The following is a 17,854-nucleotide window of genomic DNA, read 5'->3' on the forward strand; positions in this document are numbered from 1 at the left end:
CAGACTCCCTTAGCAGTGATTTCTTGTATCAGTTTTACCAATGTAGTCATATGTCTGTTCTGCTACTCAGGGAAGCATTGATGTGGGCTGTAAACTGAGTTTCCATCAAACTGAAAACATTTTTTTTTTTTTTTTTTTTTTTTATTATTAACAATTGGAACAATACAGTCACAAACAAAATAATACATTATAGTGCAAATGAACTCTCGTGGAGGATAAAAAAAAAAACAAAACAAAAAAAAAAACATAGTCAATACAACAAAACTAACAGCAAGGATATGGGGGGAGGGGGCTAGACAAAAGATCCACAGTATTAATGGGGAAGAAATTAAAAGGAGCACAGGTTGATACACAATATAGGTAATAATCAAAACAGTAGCAAATGGGAGATGTCATCATAGATTGCGGCAAATCTGCTTGACTTCAGTTTTTTAAGTGACATGAAATAATGTTTAAAGTCATTGATGAACCAAGTAAAGGATGGTTTTCTATTCCTCCATTTACAACAATGTATATGGTATTTACCTAACAGGATGACAATGTTAATCACAGTAGAGACAGATGGATGTTGTTTAGCCATATAGAAAATAATATCAGAAATACTAAACTGGGGAATATCGTTGATCTTGAGGGATAACCAGCTGTGTAGTTCTAACCAAAAGGCAGCTGACACAGGACATGAGAAAAACAAATGGTGTAATGTTTCACAGGCTGAATCACAAAATGCACACTGGTTAACCTCAAATTTAAACCTCCTCTTTAAAAATTCAGACACAGGATATATATTATTAATTATCTTGAAATGAGTTTCTTTTACTTTTGGGGAGACAGGCCACTGAATGAATTTTGAGAACGCCTTTTCCATGAGTGACTGGTCCCCATGAAGGGCCTGCAAATATCTACCTGAGTTAAACCCCTGGAAAAGAATAGATTTAAAATTCACACTGATAAATTTATTGTTACATTTACTATCATTTAGGATGCAGTTACCAATTTTTAGGTTTGGCAGCGCTGGATTGACCTCAGAGTGTAGCATTGTGTTGCGTATCAGCTGCCTTAGGGCCAAAGGGATAGCACAGCAAACTTTTCTGTATTCTTTTAATGGACAATTAAAGTTGTGTCTCTTTGAGAAAGACACGTAATCCAATAGAGCACCACTCAAATCCAGCAAGTCAGTTACAAACAAGATACCACTCTCAAACCAGTTCCTGATAAATAATGTCTTTTTGTTAGCAGTTATCACTCTATTGTTCCATAGGGTCGACATATGAGGAGAAAAGTTGTGTGTAAACATCATTTTCCAAAAATGAAGAATCTGTTTGTGAAAATTAGAGAGTGTAACAGGTATTTTACTAGTCTCAAAGTCACATTTTAATAGAAAATCAATTCCTCCTAGTTCCTTAAATAAAGATCTGGGTATATGAAACCACATGGAATCAGACTGAGATAAGCAAGCTCTGAGCCAGTTGATCTTAAAAGTTCCGATCATTGATTCAAAGTCTAAGGCTCTGACACCACCCTTCTCATAATCTTTAACCAACTGTGATCTCTTAATATAGTGGGTTTTGTTTTTCCATAGGAATTGAAAAATAATTGAGTTGGCTTTCCTAATATTTTGGGGAGAAACATAAAGAGAATGACATGGGTAAATTAATTTAGAGATACCTTCAGCTTTGGAAAGGATGACTCTGCCAAATATAGTGATATCCCTGGTCAACCAACGACTAAGGGATTTCTTCATGTCGACGATACGATTGCAGATGTTGTTGTCTTCTCTTCGGGACATATTTTTAGAAATCACTATACCTAAATATTTAACTTCCAGTTCAACTCTTATAGAAGCTATATTAGAATCAGAACACGTGTGAATTGGTAACAATTCACATTTGTTAATATTCAGACATAGTCCTGACGCCTGGGAGAATAATGAGATAGTGTTAAGCGCTTTAGCTACCATGGATTTATCTCTTAAAAACAGTGCAGTATCGTCAGCAAACTGGCTTATTTTGAATTCCTTGTCAAAAATGTTAATACCATACAAATCAGGGTCTTTTTGGATGATAAGTGCCAGCAGTTGAGTGGTTAATATGAACAATTTGGGGGAAATAGGGCATCCCTGACGGATACCTCTCTGCACTTCAAACCTAGGTGTCATTCCAGGGTTAAGCGAGACAGAGCTAGAAATGTTACTGTAAAACATTTTGATCACATTACAAAAGTTATCCCCAAAACCCAGGAAATTCAAGGCTTTAAGCAGGAAGGGATGTTCAACCGTGTCAAAAGCCTTATAAAAGTCCAAAAACAACACTAAGCTTTCTGTCTTTATATACTGGCGATAATCAAGCATATCAAAAATCAATCTAATGTGATTGTGTATATGTCTTCCTTTTATAAACGCCGACTGACATTCATCCACTAAATGTGTTAAACAATCATTTAATCGGTTCGCATATACATGAGCCAGTAATTTATAATCATTACACAGAAGGGTTATGGGTCTCCAATTATCCAGAAGTAGTTTGTCTTTGTTGGGTTTTGGAATTAAAGTGATTAAACCTTGTTTCATTGTAGGTGAAAGATTAGTTGATGAGATACATTCTAAGTAAGCACTGTAAAGAGTTAATCTAATGTCATGCCAGAAAAAGGAGTAAAATTCCACTGTTAGCCCATCAATACCTGGTGATTTGCCCCTGGGCATTTGTCCGATTGCCTTGTCCAGCTCTTCGATTGCAAGTTTACTCTCCATACGAACCTTTATATCCACATCCAATGTCCCATTAAGGCCTCTAAGACTTTCCAGAAACACAGTGCCATTCTCCGTTGAATAGGTTGACTTGTAAAGGTTACTGTAAAAATGAAGTATTTCCACGTTTATTTTGTCATGGTCCTCAGTCAAAACCCCCTTGATATTCAGTGATTGAATCTTCTTATTTGATTGTCTGTATTTTTCTAAATTAAAAAAGTAGGAAGAGTTTTTCTCACCCTCCTCAATCCACCGGGCTCTTGAACGAACATAGGCACCATTGGCTTTCTCTAAGAACATTTTGTCTAGTTGAGATTGAAAAGTGTTTAGTTGTATATGTTCGTCCAGAGATAAATCCTGTTTGCAGCATAGCCTGTTAATTCTTTCAATAATGCTTTGTTGCTCCTGTCTTTTCTGTTTAGCAATGGATTTGCTAATTTGAATTGCTACCTGTTTAACTTGGAATTTAAACCATTCCCATTTGCTCACATGTGACATATCTAGTTTATCAATTTCCACAATTAAATTTCTCACTTCAAGGCAGAAGTTGTCATTATGCAGAAGGTTGTTGTTGAATTTCCAAATAAGGGATTGATGTTTCACCTTGGTTAATGAGATGAATAAGGAAATCAAACAGTGATCAGTTAGAGGGGAAGCGGAGATTTCACACTTAGAAATGTTGTTGATCAAATTGTTAGAGACTAACCAGTAATCAATCCTGGAACACTGACCATTATTAGATGAATTAAACCAAGTAAATTGAGATACAGATGGATTTTTCAGCCTCCAAGCGTCACAGAGACTAACTTTGTTGACCAAATTAAGGATACTTTCATCGTAACTGTGGCATGAGGTCCTGGATGGAAGACGATCTACAGAGGGATCAGGAGCTATGTTAAAGTCTCCCCCCACAACAACTTTGTCAACAAGATAGCTCAATTTCCATTGCTCTAACTGTTCACAAAGGAAGGTTAGAAGTTTCTTATTCTGAGCTCTCTTAGTATAACCATATACACACAGCAGAATGTATTTTGAACCATTAATCTCTGACACTATCATCAGCCAATGACCATCAGAATCACTTTTACAGTCTATGACATTTCCCGGAAACCTATTAAATAAAATCATCACTCCAGCTGAGTGAGACGTACCATGACTAAAGAAAACAGATTCACCCCACTGTGTTTTCCAGAACTTTGTGTCTGCCTCTGCCGAATGGGTCTCTTGTAGAAAGACACAGTTAGCCTGTTGCTCCTTGCAAAAAAGAAAGATAGCCTTACGCTTCACAATGTTTCTTAGCCCCCTGACGTTCAAGGAAATAACAGATAACATATAACACTATTACAAAGGTATTGGGGAAAAGAAAAAGAAACTTAAGAAGACACGCAGGAACGAGCAGCCGTGTCCTGTATAAAATAACCATTCAGTGCAATAACCCTTAACAACCGGGAAATTTTTAAATTAAATGACATGCTAAGCAATAGGCTTAATCAACAGCAGCATACCTGAGAGGTGTAAAAGGTCACACAAAAGAAAATCAGTTCGGGTCCACTCTTTGGTTATCAATCAGAGCGTAGCCGTCCTTCAAAAACGCTCTCTTTCCCTTACTCCTGGCATCCTGGACCAGCGGCCACAGCTTAACTCGAGCCTCCCGATCTTCCTTGGAGAAGTCTTCCTTGAAGTGGATGTTCATCTCCTTGCAAACCCTCGCATGCCTCGATTTCTTCCAGACGTCGTCCCGGACCGTTCTCATGCCAAACTGGATAATTATGGCTCTCGGGGACCCGGAAGATGCAGCGTTCCCCTTCTTTCCCAGCCGATGAACAGTATCAACAGTCTCTCTCAGTTTATCCACAGACAAGGGCACAACTCTGGTGAGAATCCCGATAACTGACTCTCTCGTGTTTTCATCATCTTTCTCAGGAAGACCAGTCAGCCTTAGGTTCCATCTCCTCTTATATCGAGCATGTTCCTCACAGGAGCTGCGCAGGGATTTGTTTTCTTTCTGCAGCTCACCAACTTTCTCCTGGAGTTCTACTATACTTTCTTTATGTTTTCTTATTTCCGCCGTGTTCATGTCAATGCGCTTTTCAAACTTACGCAGCAACGCCGTCTGTTCATCCATCTTTTGCGTTAACACATTGACTGCTTGCAAGATTGCTGCAGCGGTGTCCTCCTCCTCCAGCGGCTGCGCTCGCACCCCTCTTGCTTTCTTCGGGTTAGGGCTTTTCGTCGGAGTGTGAGCCCAGTTGATTCTGGAGTCCTTGGAAGTCATGTCAGTGATCTCCAAATCTTGAATATCCTCCTCGTCACACGCCTCCCTCAATACCGAAACGTTGTAGTCATGATCCATCGTGATCATAGGACAAGTATCAAAATTAACCCCGGACAAATTACAAATTAAAGCTGGTTTACAGTTAGTTCTCCAGTGGCTGGTTGAAGTGCACAAAAAGCGCAAAAAACGGGTTATTGCTTTTAATAAATTCAGAGTTTCAGGACAAAAAAAAGCCAAAAAGTTCGGACGCCTGCAGTAAAGTTGCTGCTCACTCCGCCATCTTGTTTCCTCTCCATCAAACTGAAAACATGTCAGACCACAATGAAATATTCCTCACCAGCAGAGGGAACTCTTGAGCATCTATTCCCATGTCTGTCATCATTATCAAAGTTTCCTCATTCTACTACTGTAACTTTCAATGTTGTATAAGCTTTTCCAAATAAAGAAAGCTTTGTGTTTTGAAGACTTATCCTTGTTCATTTATTGATTTATTTTCTTAAAGATAATAGCACCTCAAGGCCATTTGCTGCACACTGAGACTACCTGGTTACTGTGCAACTAATGGTAATAAACAATTTAGAAGGCAACTAATTTATTGCCTTCTAGTGTCTGATGAAGCGTACCTATTAACTGAAGACCATTTAAAATGTTTGTTCAGATAAAGAGACAGTTAATTTCTTTTAATCTCCAATTTTTCTGAAAACGTGAGCATTTGCAGGCAGGGTGTTAAGAGAATTTTTATTTTAGTTAAATCATTAAAGTATAATCAAGTAGAAACAAGTATGCCTTATAATCAAGTGTTTATATATTTTCACACGGTAAAGCTTACTGTTGAAAAGAACACAATGTATTCCTTGCTTAAGTGTGTGAGATGTTTGACAAAGACAGGATATATACATGCATTCTTTACTTCAGTGTCTGCGATGTCAGATAAGCATGAATACTGCTGTGTCGTTGTTTTTCAGTTTGTGTGCAGAAGTTAGATAGCTAAGACAATGCCTGAGCTCTCCCCTCTTCAGTTGAAAGAGGAAGTATTATGTAACCCATTTTGCCTTATAAATAAAGCGAGTAAACGGTGCTCGGTGTGTTAGTCTGCTCAGAGACTCTCACCCGTGCGCACGTCTATGAAACTCTGAGTCGGTCTGCCAGTGTCTCATTTCTCTCTTACTGTGTTTGAACAAATTGTCAACCCTTGACATTTAATTGGTCCTTCGAGCCGGAGAACTGACTGTTATTTTAACGTCTAGTTTTCCACAGACGGTCTCCATCGGATCCTCACGTCGTGACGCCTGCGCTGGAAGAAATCTGATCAGTAAAACGAAAAACCCGGGAACGTGAATTCGATCTCCGGTCAGCGTTCGGCCTTCACGGCTCCAGGACCCGATGAGCACCGGATCTTAAAACGCAGCGCCACAGTAGAGGTGAATATGACACGCATTCCACCAAGCGCTAAAATACGTTGATATTGAGATTTTCCTTTAAGTAGTGTGTAAACCTAGGTACGCCGACAGATCTCAGTGTCCATGCGGGACTAAGAAGACGACAGGCAAGAGCGAAATTCTAGAAAAATCGCTATTAAAAGTTCCGGTCGCTCTGGGAGTGGCTGCAACGGAACAGGTTTCCGGTCACTCAAGAAGAGTGGCTGAAGGTGAAGGTGTTACACAAATAAATAGGCCTACGGAAAATCTCAATAAAAATCATAGAAACGCGCTTTGTTTGTGAGGAGTGAGTTGTTTTTACGACCCAATACGCGGTCGAACCACTTCTCAAACTGTTTTCCTGTGTACACTCACGTATTGGTAAAGGTGGAAAAAAGGGTTGTGCTTCATCACGTAAAATTGATAACCGCTCTCTCAATTAGTGGGAGAGTAGAAGGCTGTTATCGAAAACCCATTCTCACTTTTTCATGCCAAAGAAGGTGTCACAGTTCTGACGTAATTAGTTCAAAATGGGTAACTCTAAAACTAAAGTAAAATTAACAGCAGATGAAGGATGGTTGGAAAAAAACTGTCCAAATGCAGGAAGAGTCAGTGCAAATAGGTGGAGAAATCCACATAAAATTTATTGCCCAGCCTGGCAAGGCAAATGCAATCAAGAATCAATAACTGCTTTAAAGGCTGCTTTACAAAAAGAATTATTTGAGGAAAAGAGCCAAAAGAAAAAAGCAAAACGCTTAGCAGAATGGCACCTTTTCAAGGCGTGGATGGTAGAAAACGATAAACGCATTGCTAAACGTGCCCAAAAGCAGGAAACTAAAGATAAACAGAAAACTGCAGGAGAAGAAAAACCGTACCCCCCTCCTTATGCTCTTCAGCCTGCACAGCCTGCAGCAGCTGCACCTAACCCTACGTCAGCACTTCCTGTAAGCTCTCCTCACAAACCTTTTGTTTCAAATCCCTATATGGAGGCCAGACAACAACTTGATCTTATGACTAAGCATGGTCATTCCAAAAAAACAGAAATTGTAGGTCAGTTTCCAATGGTAGCCTTATCTAACCCCAGGTACGGTCAACCCACTGGTCCCCCAGACGCCCAAGGAGTCATACCAGTAGACGGTGAGCCTTTAATTTATGCATTCCGACCCTGGTCTCATAAAGACAGAGAGAATGTACTAAAAGATGTGCCACCCCTTAAAGAAGGCTTCCGGCCGTGGCGAGATGCAGTGGAATTGATCCGTCAGGGGTGGGGTTTAAATGGTCATGAGATGCATCAAGTTTTTCAAGATTTATTAGGTTTAAGTCTTCCTAGAGCTAGAGGTCAATTTACAGGAAATGATTTAAACGGTGACGTGTTGGGGCCAGACACTCCCCAATTAATACAGGAGCTTAATAACTTGTATGGCAGAATAGAAGTTATTTTAGCCCCAAGGCCAGATTATGGAAAGATAGGAGAGTGCAAACAAAAGGAAGGAGAGACAGCATCAGACTATTTGGATCGCCTACGCCCAGTTTTCAGACAAAACTCAGGGCTAAATTATGATGCCGATCCACTGTCTGCTTTTCAACAACAATTAAAAAATGCCTTCCTAAATGGTCTACTGCCTAAGATAAAAGCACATGTAGACAAACACTGGGTCACTCAAAATACAGGAACCTTGCCTGAAGCCCTACAATATGCTGAGCATGCAGTCAAAATTCAAAAACAAAAAGAAAAAACAGAAGGAGTTTTCATGATTGATCCAGAGACAGGCTTTATAGCCTTCTCAGGACAGCAACACACGGCAGGTTTTAAGCAAAGTAGGGGAAAGCAAAAAGCAGGACAAAGAAGAGATAGAAGAGATATGAGATGTTATAACTGTGGTAAAATCGGGCACTTTGCTCGAAACTGTAGAAATGTAAGCCAAGAACAGGAAGGTGGAGATGACAGGCGCAGACGCCGTGATGAATGACTAGCACAAGAAAAGGGAAGTGAAACAAGTGAAGGGGAAGTTTACAACATTGAACAACTGCTGCTAGGCTCAGAAGCAAAGCCCACCGTTATAGTGCACGTTAACGGGGTCCCAATAAAATTCCTTTGCGACACAGGTGCTTGTAAAACTGTCCTAACAGTAGAAGTCCCAAATTTAACCTCTTCAAAAGATACCTTAATCGTGAAATCAGCCTCAGGACATGTGACAAAACAGCATCTAACCGACCCCCTTTTTATGTCACATAGAGATAGTGGCCGTGCCTGCAAAAATCAGTGCATCTATGATCCATCTTGTCCACTAAATTTGTTAGGAAGAGATGCTTTAACAAAATTAAAAATAGGAGTTTTTCCTGAAGAAAGTGGCATGAAAGCCAGACTCCTACTCTCTGAAAGTCAGAGCCAAACTGAAGACATTTTTGTTTGTGAAGGTTTAGGTGAGCCAAATTATTACTGGGCCTTAGATTTACCAAAACTTGAACCATTAGAGGCCAAAGCTAATATGTACTTACCTGAGCACTCACATAGACAGGACCCAGCAAAATATCACAACACCTTGTGGTATAAATATGTCCCAGGTCCAGACAAAATTTATGATCAACAAGTGCACAGACTAGGACCGCAAAAACTAGTCCTACAACACCTGTATGTGACACAGAGTGGTAATGCAGTATGCTCAGTGTTACAGACAGATGCAGTGCAGCGCTTAAATAAGATGTGCAACCCTCATGTATCTGTTGCACGCAACGACCAAACGCCTTGGTCTGAGTTAGGCACAGTGCTGAGAAATGTAGAAATGGACAGATATGACAAAATAGAGTGTGAGGACTGGCAAAAAGGCCGTAGAACTGGGTGCATGAGGCTAACGCTGTGTTGGCCGGTGACAGCCACACCAGCCACACATTTAGCCACAACAGAGCAAGATGAATGACAAGTATTAACAATTGAAGCACATCCAGAACTAGAGAAGCTGCCACAAACATTATGGTCTCAAGGACCCACGGATGTAGGCCTAATAAAAGGAGCAGATCCAGTAGTGGTGAAAACTACAACCTCATATAGGCCTGTAAAACCACAATATCCCTTGAGTGCAGAGGCAAAAGAAGGTATCAGACCAGTCATAGCAGAGATGCAAAAAGCAGGTATTCTCGTGAAAACTAATGAAGCCACGTGTAATACACCAATTTTTCCAGTAAAAAAGGCTAATACAGGAAAATATCGCTTAGTTCATGATCTAAGAGCAATAAATGAGGTAACAGAGCAAATACCTCCAGTGGTTGCAAATCCACACACAATTCTAAATCAAGTAACACCAAAAGAACGGTGGTTCTCTGTAATAGACTTGTCCAATGCCTTCTTCTCCGTACCTCTGCACCCTGACTCACAGAAGTTATTCGGATTCACCTTTGACAATCAAAAGTATACTTATACAAGGTTGCCTCAGGGATTCCAGAATAGCCCAACTCTGTATGCAGAGGCTTTGAGAAAATCAATGTCATCTTGTACGCTCCCTGCCCCAGGGCAGTTCTTGTTGTATGTAGATGATATATTGATCACAGGCCATACAAAAGATGAGTGCAAAGAAAATACATTAACAGTTTTGCAACATCTCGCAGAGCAAGGCCATAAAGTGTCACAGCATAAACTGCAATTGTGGAGCCAGGAAGTAACATACCTTGGCCACAAATTGACAGGACAAGGCAGGCAGCTGTTAGAGAGCAGAAAGATAGCAGTCCAAAATGCCCCAAAACCAGTAACTAAACAACAAATGATGAGTTTTTTAGGACTGTGCAATTTCTGTAGATGCTGGATTCCAGAATACGCATTACTAGCTCAACCACTACAGAACCTCATTTATGGTAAAGATCTAGCATTAAAAGACAAAGTACAATGGACTCCAGAAGCAGAAAAAGCTTTCGTTGATTTGAAAATAGCACTGCAGACATGTACCGTCTTAGCATTACCAGACTATGGAAAACCTTTCGTTCTCCATGTTGATGGTGCAGGAGGGTATATGAAAGCAGTCTTAACTCAAGCTTTTGGAGAAAAACAACGTCCATTAGCTTTCTACTCATGCAAACTTGACTCTGTAGCTGCTGGATTACCTACCTGTGTTCAGGCATGCGCAGCAGCAGCAGAGGCAGTTAAAAAATGTGCAGACATTGTTCTAGGACATAAATTGATCATCAAAGTCCCACATGCAGTGACCTCTATTTTGCTCCAAGCGAACCTCTCTTTCCTCACGCATGCAAGACAACTTTCTTATGTGGGGATTCTACTTACACAATCACACATAAAAATAGAGAAGTGTGGCCAGCTAAACCCAAGTACACTTTTGCCGACTTCTCTGGACGGAGAACAACACTGTTGCATTCAAAAATTAGAGGAAGATACAAAACCTCGCACTGATATATACAGCTCCCCCCAGAGCAGTTTCAGTAATGTTTTTGTGGACGGCTCAGCGTCAAAAGACATTCACGGTAGAAATTGTGTGGGTTATGCGGTCACAACTGTTGATAAAGTGATAGAAGCAAAAGCTCTCAGCTCCTCAAACTCTGCTCAAAGCGCAGAACTAACCGCAGTCATCAGAGCATGTACTTTATATAAGGGTCAAAGTGTTAATGTTTACACAGACAGTCAATATGTCTATTCAGCAGTTCATCATTTCGCTAAAATATGGCATAACAGAGGAATGACAACTTCCTCAGGCAACACAGTTCAACATGCAAACCTTCTAAAAAAGCTATTAGAAGTAATAACGTTGCCAAAAGAATTAGCACTATGCAAATGTGCAGCTCATCAAAAGGATGACACAGAAATTACGAGAGGAAATAACTTTGCTGACAAAGCAGCAAAAGCAGCTGCAGAAAAACAAATTGATGTTTTAACAACAGAAACCATAGATCTAATACCTTTAGAAATACTAGCAGATGCACAGAAAACAGCATCGCTGAGTGAACAAAAATCTTGGGTGAAAGATGGAGCAGAATTAAAAGACAACCTCATGATGTGTAATGGCAAACCAGTGCTTCCAAAATCTTTGCATAGAACTGCTGCTTTAGTGACACATGGGAAAACTCATGTGTCATCAGGAGGGATGATTAATATTCTTAATAAACAATTCTATACAAAAAATTTTGAAAGTTCAGCACAAGAGTTTATCAGAACATGTATGATTTGCCAAAGACACAACGCACAGGGAAATCTACGTCCAAAGCGAGGGCATTTCCCTATACCACCGCATCCATTTCACACTGTCCACATGGATTTCATAGAATTAAATGAATCACAATCCTCCAAATATGCACTTGTGATAATTGATGTATTTTCCAAGTGGCCAGAAATATACCCAGTGAAAAAAGCAGATGCAATATCAGTAGCAAAATGTCTATGTAATCATTTTATTCCAACGTACGGTATTCCATCTCTGATAAGATCAGACAATGGCACACATTTTGTAAATGAAGTAATAAGTAAAGTTTCTGAAGCTTTAGGCTTCAGCATAAAACATCACTGTTCTTATCATCCACAAAGTGCAGGATTAGTCGAGAGAACTAACGGCACAATTAAACAAAGGTTGAGGAAATGTATGGAAGAGACTAAAAAACCTTGGCCTGAATGTCTAAGCTTGGTTAAATTATGGATGAGAATAACTCAAGGAACAGGTGGTCTAACGCCATTTGAAATCGTACATGGCAGACATTTTCCACTCCCCATAATGAGTGAGCCAATTAATAAATCTATTGCAGAAACAACAATGGCAGAATGGATGACAAAACTATTTGAGAATAAAGAAGTGAGATTAAGCAATCAACTGCCGAGTGACTTTTCTTCAGTTTCTTGCAGGTTGAACCCCGGTGATTGGATTCTGATTAAAGTCCTCCAGCGGAAAAACTGGAGTGCTCCAAAGTGGGAAGGTCCCTTCCAGGTGCTACTTACCACACCCACAGCGTGTAAGATAGCCGAACGAGTTTCGTGGATTCATCAATCCCACGTGAAGAAAGTGTTTGCACCACAATAAGACGCCGGTTCCCCTGACTCTTACGTGAACCCCTGCTGGAGGACAGGGCTGAACGGGTTTCCCGCCCTGTGCTTCCTCGGCAGTGCTACTCACGTGGGAGCTCGGGTGTGCCTGGTCGCCCTGAAGATCAGACTGACCTATCCCACCGAAGAGCAGAACCAATAATAACACCAGGGACGCCTGAATAAAATCTCAACAAGATGACTGAGGAAAACAACCTGATAAATCCAGAAGAAGAACCAGCTTCAGAATCAATGCTAGCACCAGTTCCAGCCCCAAAGCTGTTGTGCTTGGGCGCTTGTGACATCAAACGAAAACTACTCATGTGCTACATATTCTGTCTAATGGCTATCCTCCTGATGACGACACTCTTTTGGTTGATGCCCAGTGGAACCCACAAGACAGTACCAATTATTCTCCGACCTAAGAGGTGGACCCACGACAACTCGCACCTGAAGGAGATAGACAAAGAACACAACCACCCGTGGCTGAACAATGCATGGTACCGGTATGTCCATGACAGAGTGCACAGAGAAGACAATGCCGCAAACTGCTATGTCTGCTCACATATGCCCACGACAGCACTCCATGCCACAGTGTATGGAAAACCCCCAACCAAGGCTGAAGCACTCTGCATATATGACAAAGCCATTACCGGGACCTGCTCAACACCAGGAAAACCTGTGATGGTGATAGGTGGATCCATAAAGGACCAAAACAGCAACACATGCCACAACACTACACAATATATAGTCCCACAGAGTGTAAAGTCTTTAATCTACAACATAACAAACTGCACCCACCAGTACCCAAATATAAACTACACCTGCAATGAAGCCTACTGGGTGCATATAAACGTCAGCCATAGAAAACTGAAATCATTCTCAGTTGTTTTGCCACCTGACATACAACACCCAGTGTGCTTTAACTTCACAGGAGCAACCGGACAAACAGGTACGCCCCAGGGTCTGAAGAAATTAGGACAAAACCGAAACTGCTCCATGATCCTGGCGGCACCAGATTGGGATGGCATCGGCTCATCGACAGGTACATACTGGGTACAGGGCGCAGCTTGGGCGTGTGGCCTGAAAGTCTATTTCATGCTGCCACCAAACAGCACCGGACTCTGTGCCCCTGTTCTGGTATCTGACCACACCTTTAAGATGTCAGTGAACAGCAACACCAGAGCTAAACGTAACACAGGCCTCAAGCCCCATGATCCATATCTTGGTTCTGATGTACCAGATGACTTCAAACTCTGGACCAAGAGCCAGAAGGTAATACACGCTTTGTTTCCATGGATAGGAGTAGGGAAACACGCACTACGGATAGAAACCCTGGACTATCGTTTTGGATTATTTTTAAATGCTTCAACCCGCATTAATCAAGGACAGAATGAAGAAATTGATGCAATTCGCATCACTGTCATGCAGCACCGAGTGGCTTTAGACATCATTCTCGCAGAGAAAGGTGGTCTCTGCGTATTGTTTAACACTACATGTTGTACCTACATACCTGATAACATCCATTCATTAAACATGACAAATGCTTTGAATGTTTTGAAACAACTGAGAGACGCTCAGCAGCAGGACTACGTTACCGATACTCAAGGTTGGTGGGACTGGCTGCTGAGCGGCTCTTGGAAATCTCTACTGATTAAAGGCCTGTTGGCCCTTTTCAGTGTGATGTTACTATTTTGCCTTTTCATTGCTTGTATTATCCCATGTCTGAGAAGCATAATGACAAACATGTTCAAGCGTATGTTAGGAAACCATGTCTTGGCTCAGTCAGTTATGGAGGATCCCTATCGTCAGTATGATATGCTGAGTGTGGGAGAGAGAGAAGAAAATCTCTATGACAATCTTGACAAGCTTGTTGTTTAATTATTTCACTGAATGACGTGCAAGTTGAAAATGTGACTAACAAGTGACTATGCATTGAGTAAAACATGTGAAATATATTAACATCAGGAGGGAATGTTAAGAGAATTTTTATTTTAGTTAAATCATTAAAGTATAATCAAGTAGAAACAAGTATGCCTTATAATCAAGTGTTTATATATTTTCACACGGTAAAGCTTACTGTTGAAAAGAACACAATGTATTCCTTGCTTAAGTGTGTGAGATGTTTGACAAAGACAGGATATATACATGCATTCTTTACTTCAGTGTCTGCGATGTCAGATAAGCATGAATACTGCTGTGTCGTTGTTTTTCAGTTTGTGTGCAGAAGTTAGATAGCTAAGACAATGCCTGAGCTCTCCCCTCTTCAGTTGAAAGAGGAAGTATTATGTAACCCATTTTGCCTTATAAATAAAGCGAGTAAACGGTGCTCGGTGTGTTAGTCTGCTCAGAGACTCTCACCCGTGCGCACGTCTATGAAACTCTGAGTCGGTCTGCCAGTGTCTCATTTCTCTCTTACTGTGTTTGAACAAATTGTCAACCCTTGACACAGGGTTTGTAAACATATTATGGCAGAAGCACATCTATATCAGTTATTGCTGTATAGAGTGGAAGAGAACAGGGAAGTAACCGTAATCTAATTACCTTTTTGCAAAGTAATCCTTTACATTAACCTTATAATAGGGTTTATTTCAAACCCTATGATAAGGGTAAAGTGAGAAAAGCAGACAATAAGGGTATATCCTAACATGAAACAACTAGTTCAGAGGTGTGAATAGACAACTAGCAAACATTTCTATGCATCCTTAAGTTAAAGAAAAAACAAGCACAATCTTTGACTTTGACAAACTTTATTGTTTTAATGTGAATCCAGGGAAGGCCTATATTGGGTTTCTTTCCACATCAGCAGTGCTTTACTTTGGGCAGCCTTTTGTGTCCAGTTCTTTCATGACCTCTTGGAGGGCGTCATGGCTTGCACAGGCGCAACCAGCAACCAGTGAGGCGAACTCTTCAAAGTCCACACGTTTATCATCATTGTGGTCGACACACTGGAAGAGCTCATCTTCACTTTTTCCCTGCAAAGGTGAAACAAACATTTAATAACTTGGAAAGTGAAACAAGTGCAAAGTTTTTTTGTTGTGCAAAAAAAACCTTTGCACTTTTTTTGCACAACAAAAAAAGTGCCAAGTTTAATAATACTTTGTTTTTTTTAAATTAGTTATTTAAAAAAAATTATCTCTTGGTCCATGCTTTTAGTCAGGCTGTTATGATACATTTGCAAACTCAATAGATTTGTAGGGCTAGATTTTAATGCTAAACTATGCCTTAAACATTTACATTGCACTTTAAAAGTGTCTGGATGTCACCAAAGTTATTGTGATCATTTGCAGTTAATTAGTACAATGTTTTCCCTTACCTGAGAAAGTAAGGGTAGTTCATTCTTCACTAATTTTAGAAATTGTTCTTTGGTCAGTTTATTGTCATCTCCTTGGTAGGACATGTAGGCACTGAACATTGCAGCCAATGCCATTTCCAGTCTTGTTGGGTCTGACATGTTTGCAGTGCTGTACAAGAATCTGGACAAGAAATAAAATGGATCATAAAATATTACTTGGCATGCATCGGCAGAGGGACAGAAATGTAGATAGACTGTACTTACAATAATTCTTTACTTTTTAAAAATGTGATTCTTAACTAAAAGTTTTACATATGTCAAACGGAAGAGCAGCTTCACTGAAGCAAATACCTTAAAACAAAATACATGCAGTCAGAGTAGAACCAAAAACCAGCCAGTTTAACATAATTACAGATCAATCTTCAACCACAAGAAACAAAATTTGTCTAGTTTCTATCTAAACAATAAAAAAGTCACAGAAGAATCTGCTCCTACCTGGATTCAGCAGAGTCAATAGAGCGAAGAGAAAACCACCTCCACGAGGTTCAAAAGGGTGTTCGTGACACTCCCATTGTCTGTTTCCTGATTAGCAACTTTGTTTGCATTTTTTTAAAAATATGTAACCGCTTCCATCCTGGAGGCCCTCGCATACAGGCAAATTCAAGAGGCCACCTTATACTGCAATCACTAAAATAGGTATAGCTTTCTTATACTTGATTTCTGTTGGAGGACTGGTAGCTTCAGTTTCAGAACTGGTTTACTTATAGTGTGCCTACTTATTTTAGTATGGTTGATTTTCCTTTTTGCCATTTTGACCAGGTGTGGGTAATAATGGTCTTTCTTTGTTGCAGTTATAATTCTTCCCCTGGCCTAGTGTTGATGAGCATACTTGCACAGTTCAATAAAAGATCTGACGAAAGACAAAAAGAAACACTTTCTGATTGCTAGCGACAGCTTGAAGTAAAGTGGCACTTTTGTAATGAAACACATTGACCGAGTCAAACACAGCTGAGGCATGCATATCTCATGTTCATTGTTCAAACAGGAATTTTAATATAAGGAAGTAGTCTACACACCCAACAGAGAGCTGGTTAGGTCATTATTGAACACACCTGTCAGGAAACTTTCCACCTGTGGAGGAAACACTGAGACATGTGAATAGCTATGGCAGTCTTTTTGAAGAACAATCCAGTTTTTGCTTATTGCATTTGTTAGATTTGTATTGTTGGATTGTCATTTATTCCACAATAGTTATTAGAACTGTATAGACAAGCAGGGGCCACAGGATTCGGGGCAGGATGGAATGCTGGTAGATCCAGGCTTTAAATCTTCCAGGCAGGCCGGACTTATCCACCTTAATGAGCCACACTCCCAGCTCCTCATTTGCCTTCTGAATGGCATTAGAGTCTTTCAGGCTGGAGTCGAAGAGTTTCCCCAAGCTCTTGACTGGTTGTTCCGTTATGGATGGAATAATGGTTCCTGAGAGCTTGCCCTTCTTCAGTACCATAGATCTTGACTTGGAAGGTTTAAAACTCATCCTTGCCCATGAGATGAGTTTCTCAAGTCCTTGCAAGCTCCGCCTACATCCTGGGACTGATGATGTTGTAATGGTGAGGTCATCCATATAGGCTCTGATAGGGGGCTGACGAACACCTGACCTTGTTAGCGGCCCTCTGCACTCCACCTCAGCAGCCTTTACCACCATGTTCATTGCAAGGGCAAAGAGCGTAACTGAGATGGTACAGCCTGTTATTATACCTTTCCCGAGGCGGTGCCAGCATGAAGTAACTGCCCCAGAAGTGACCCTAAGCCTGAAATTGGCGCAATAGTCCAGAATCAGGTCCTTGATCTTATTGTTTCATGGTTGGATAAACATATCTATATCTGTTTTAGTCTGAGTGCCTTTTGTTTAGATGAACTGCTGGACTTCCAGACCAGCAGGTTTAGGGAGGTCGTTTATGGGGTCACATTCTGACACCCCCCCCCCCCCCCCCCCCCACACACACACACACACCCACACATTTACACAACGCACAGGCAAGGTACTCTTTGTTTGTATGTATACGTCATATGTTAATGAACTTATGTATCTTCATGTAACCTCAATAAAAGA

At 40.6% G+C, this 17,854-nt stretch overlaps 2 long non-coding RNA genes across 3 annotated transcripts; one reads left to right on the forward strand and one right to left on the reverse strand.

The window, feature by feature from the left end:
* The first annotated feature begins 6,170 nt into the window (after nucleotides 1-6,170).
* On the forward strand, nucleotides 6,171-14,831 carry LOC146549128 (uncharacterized). The gene is made up of 2 exons (XR_014890419.1): nucleotides 6,171-6,439; nucleotides 12,260-14,831. It is a non-coding gene; the product is annotated as an uncharacterized LOC146549128 (long non-coding RNA).
* A 359-nt stretch (nucleotides 14,832-15,190) lies between these two features.
* On the reverse strand, nucleotides 15,191-16,686 carry LOC146549129 (uncharacterized). 2 transcript variants are annotated; one of them, XR_014890476.1, is made up of 4 exons: nucleotides 16,237-16,686; nucleotides 16,006-16,092; nucleotides 15,763-15,922; nucleotides 15,191-15,421 (listed from the first exon to the last, which is right to left on the reverse strand). It is a non-coding gene; the product is annotated as an uncharacterized LOC146549129 (long non-coding RNA). The 2 variants fall into 2 exon arrangements; XR_014890475.1 differs by lacking the exon at nucleotides 16,006-16,092 and having other exon boundaries at nucleotides 16,237-16,656.
* Between the last annotated feature and the right edge of the window lie 1,168 nt (nucleotides 16,687-17,854).

Source organism: Mchenga conophoros, linkage group LG22 (genome assembly GCF_057382185.1).
Source record: "Mchenga conophoros isolate Kocher_MC1m ecotype Shallow Benthic linkage group LG22, M_conophoros_male_GT1.1, whole genome shotgun sequence".
NCBI lineage: Eukaryota > Metazoa > Chordata > Actinopteri > Cichliformes > Cichlidae > Mchenga > Mchenga conophoros.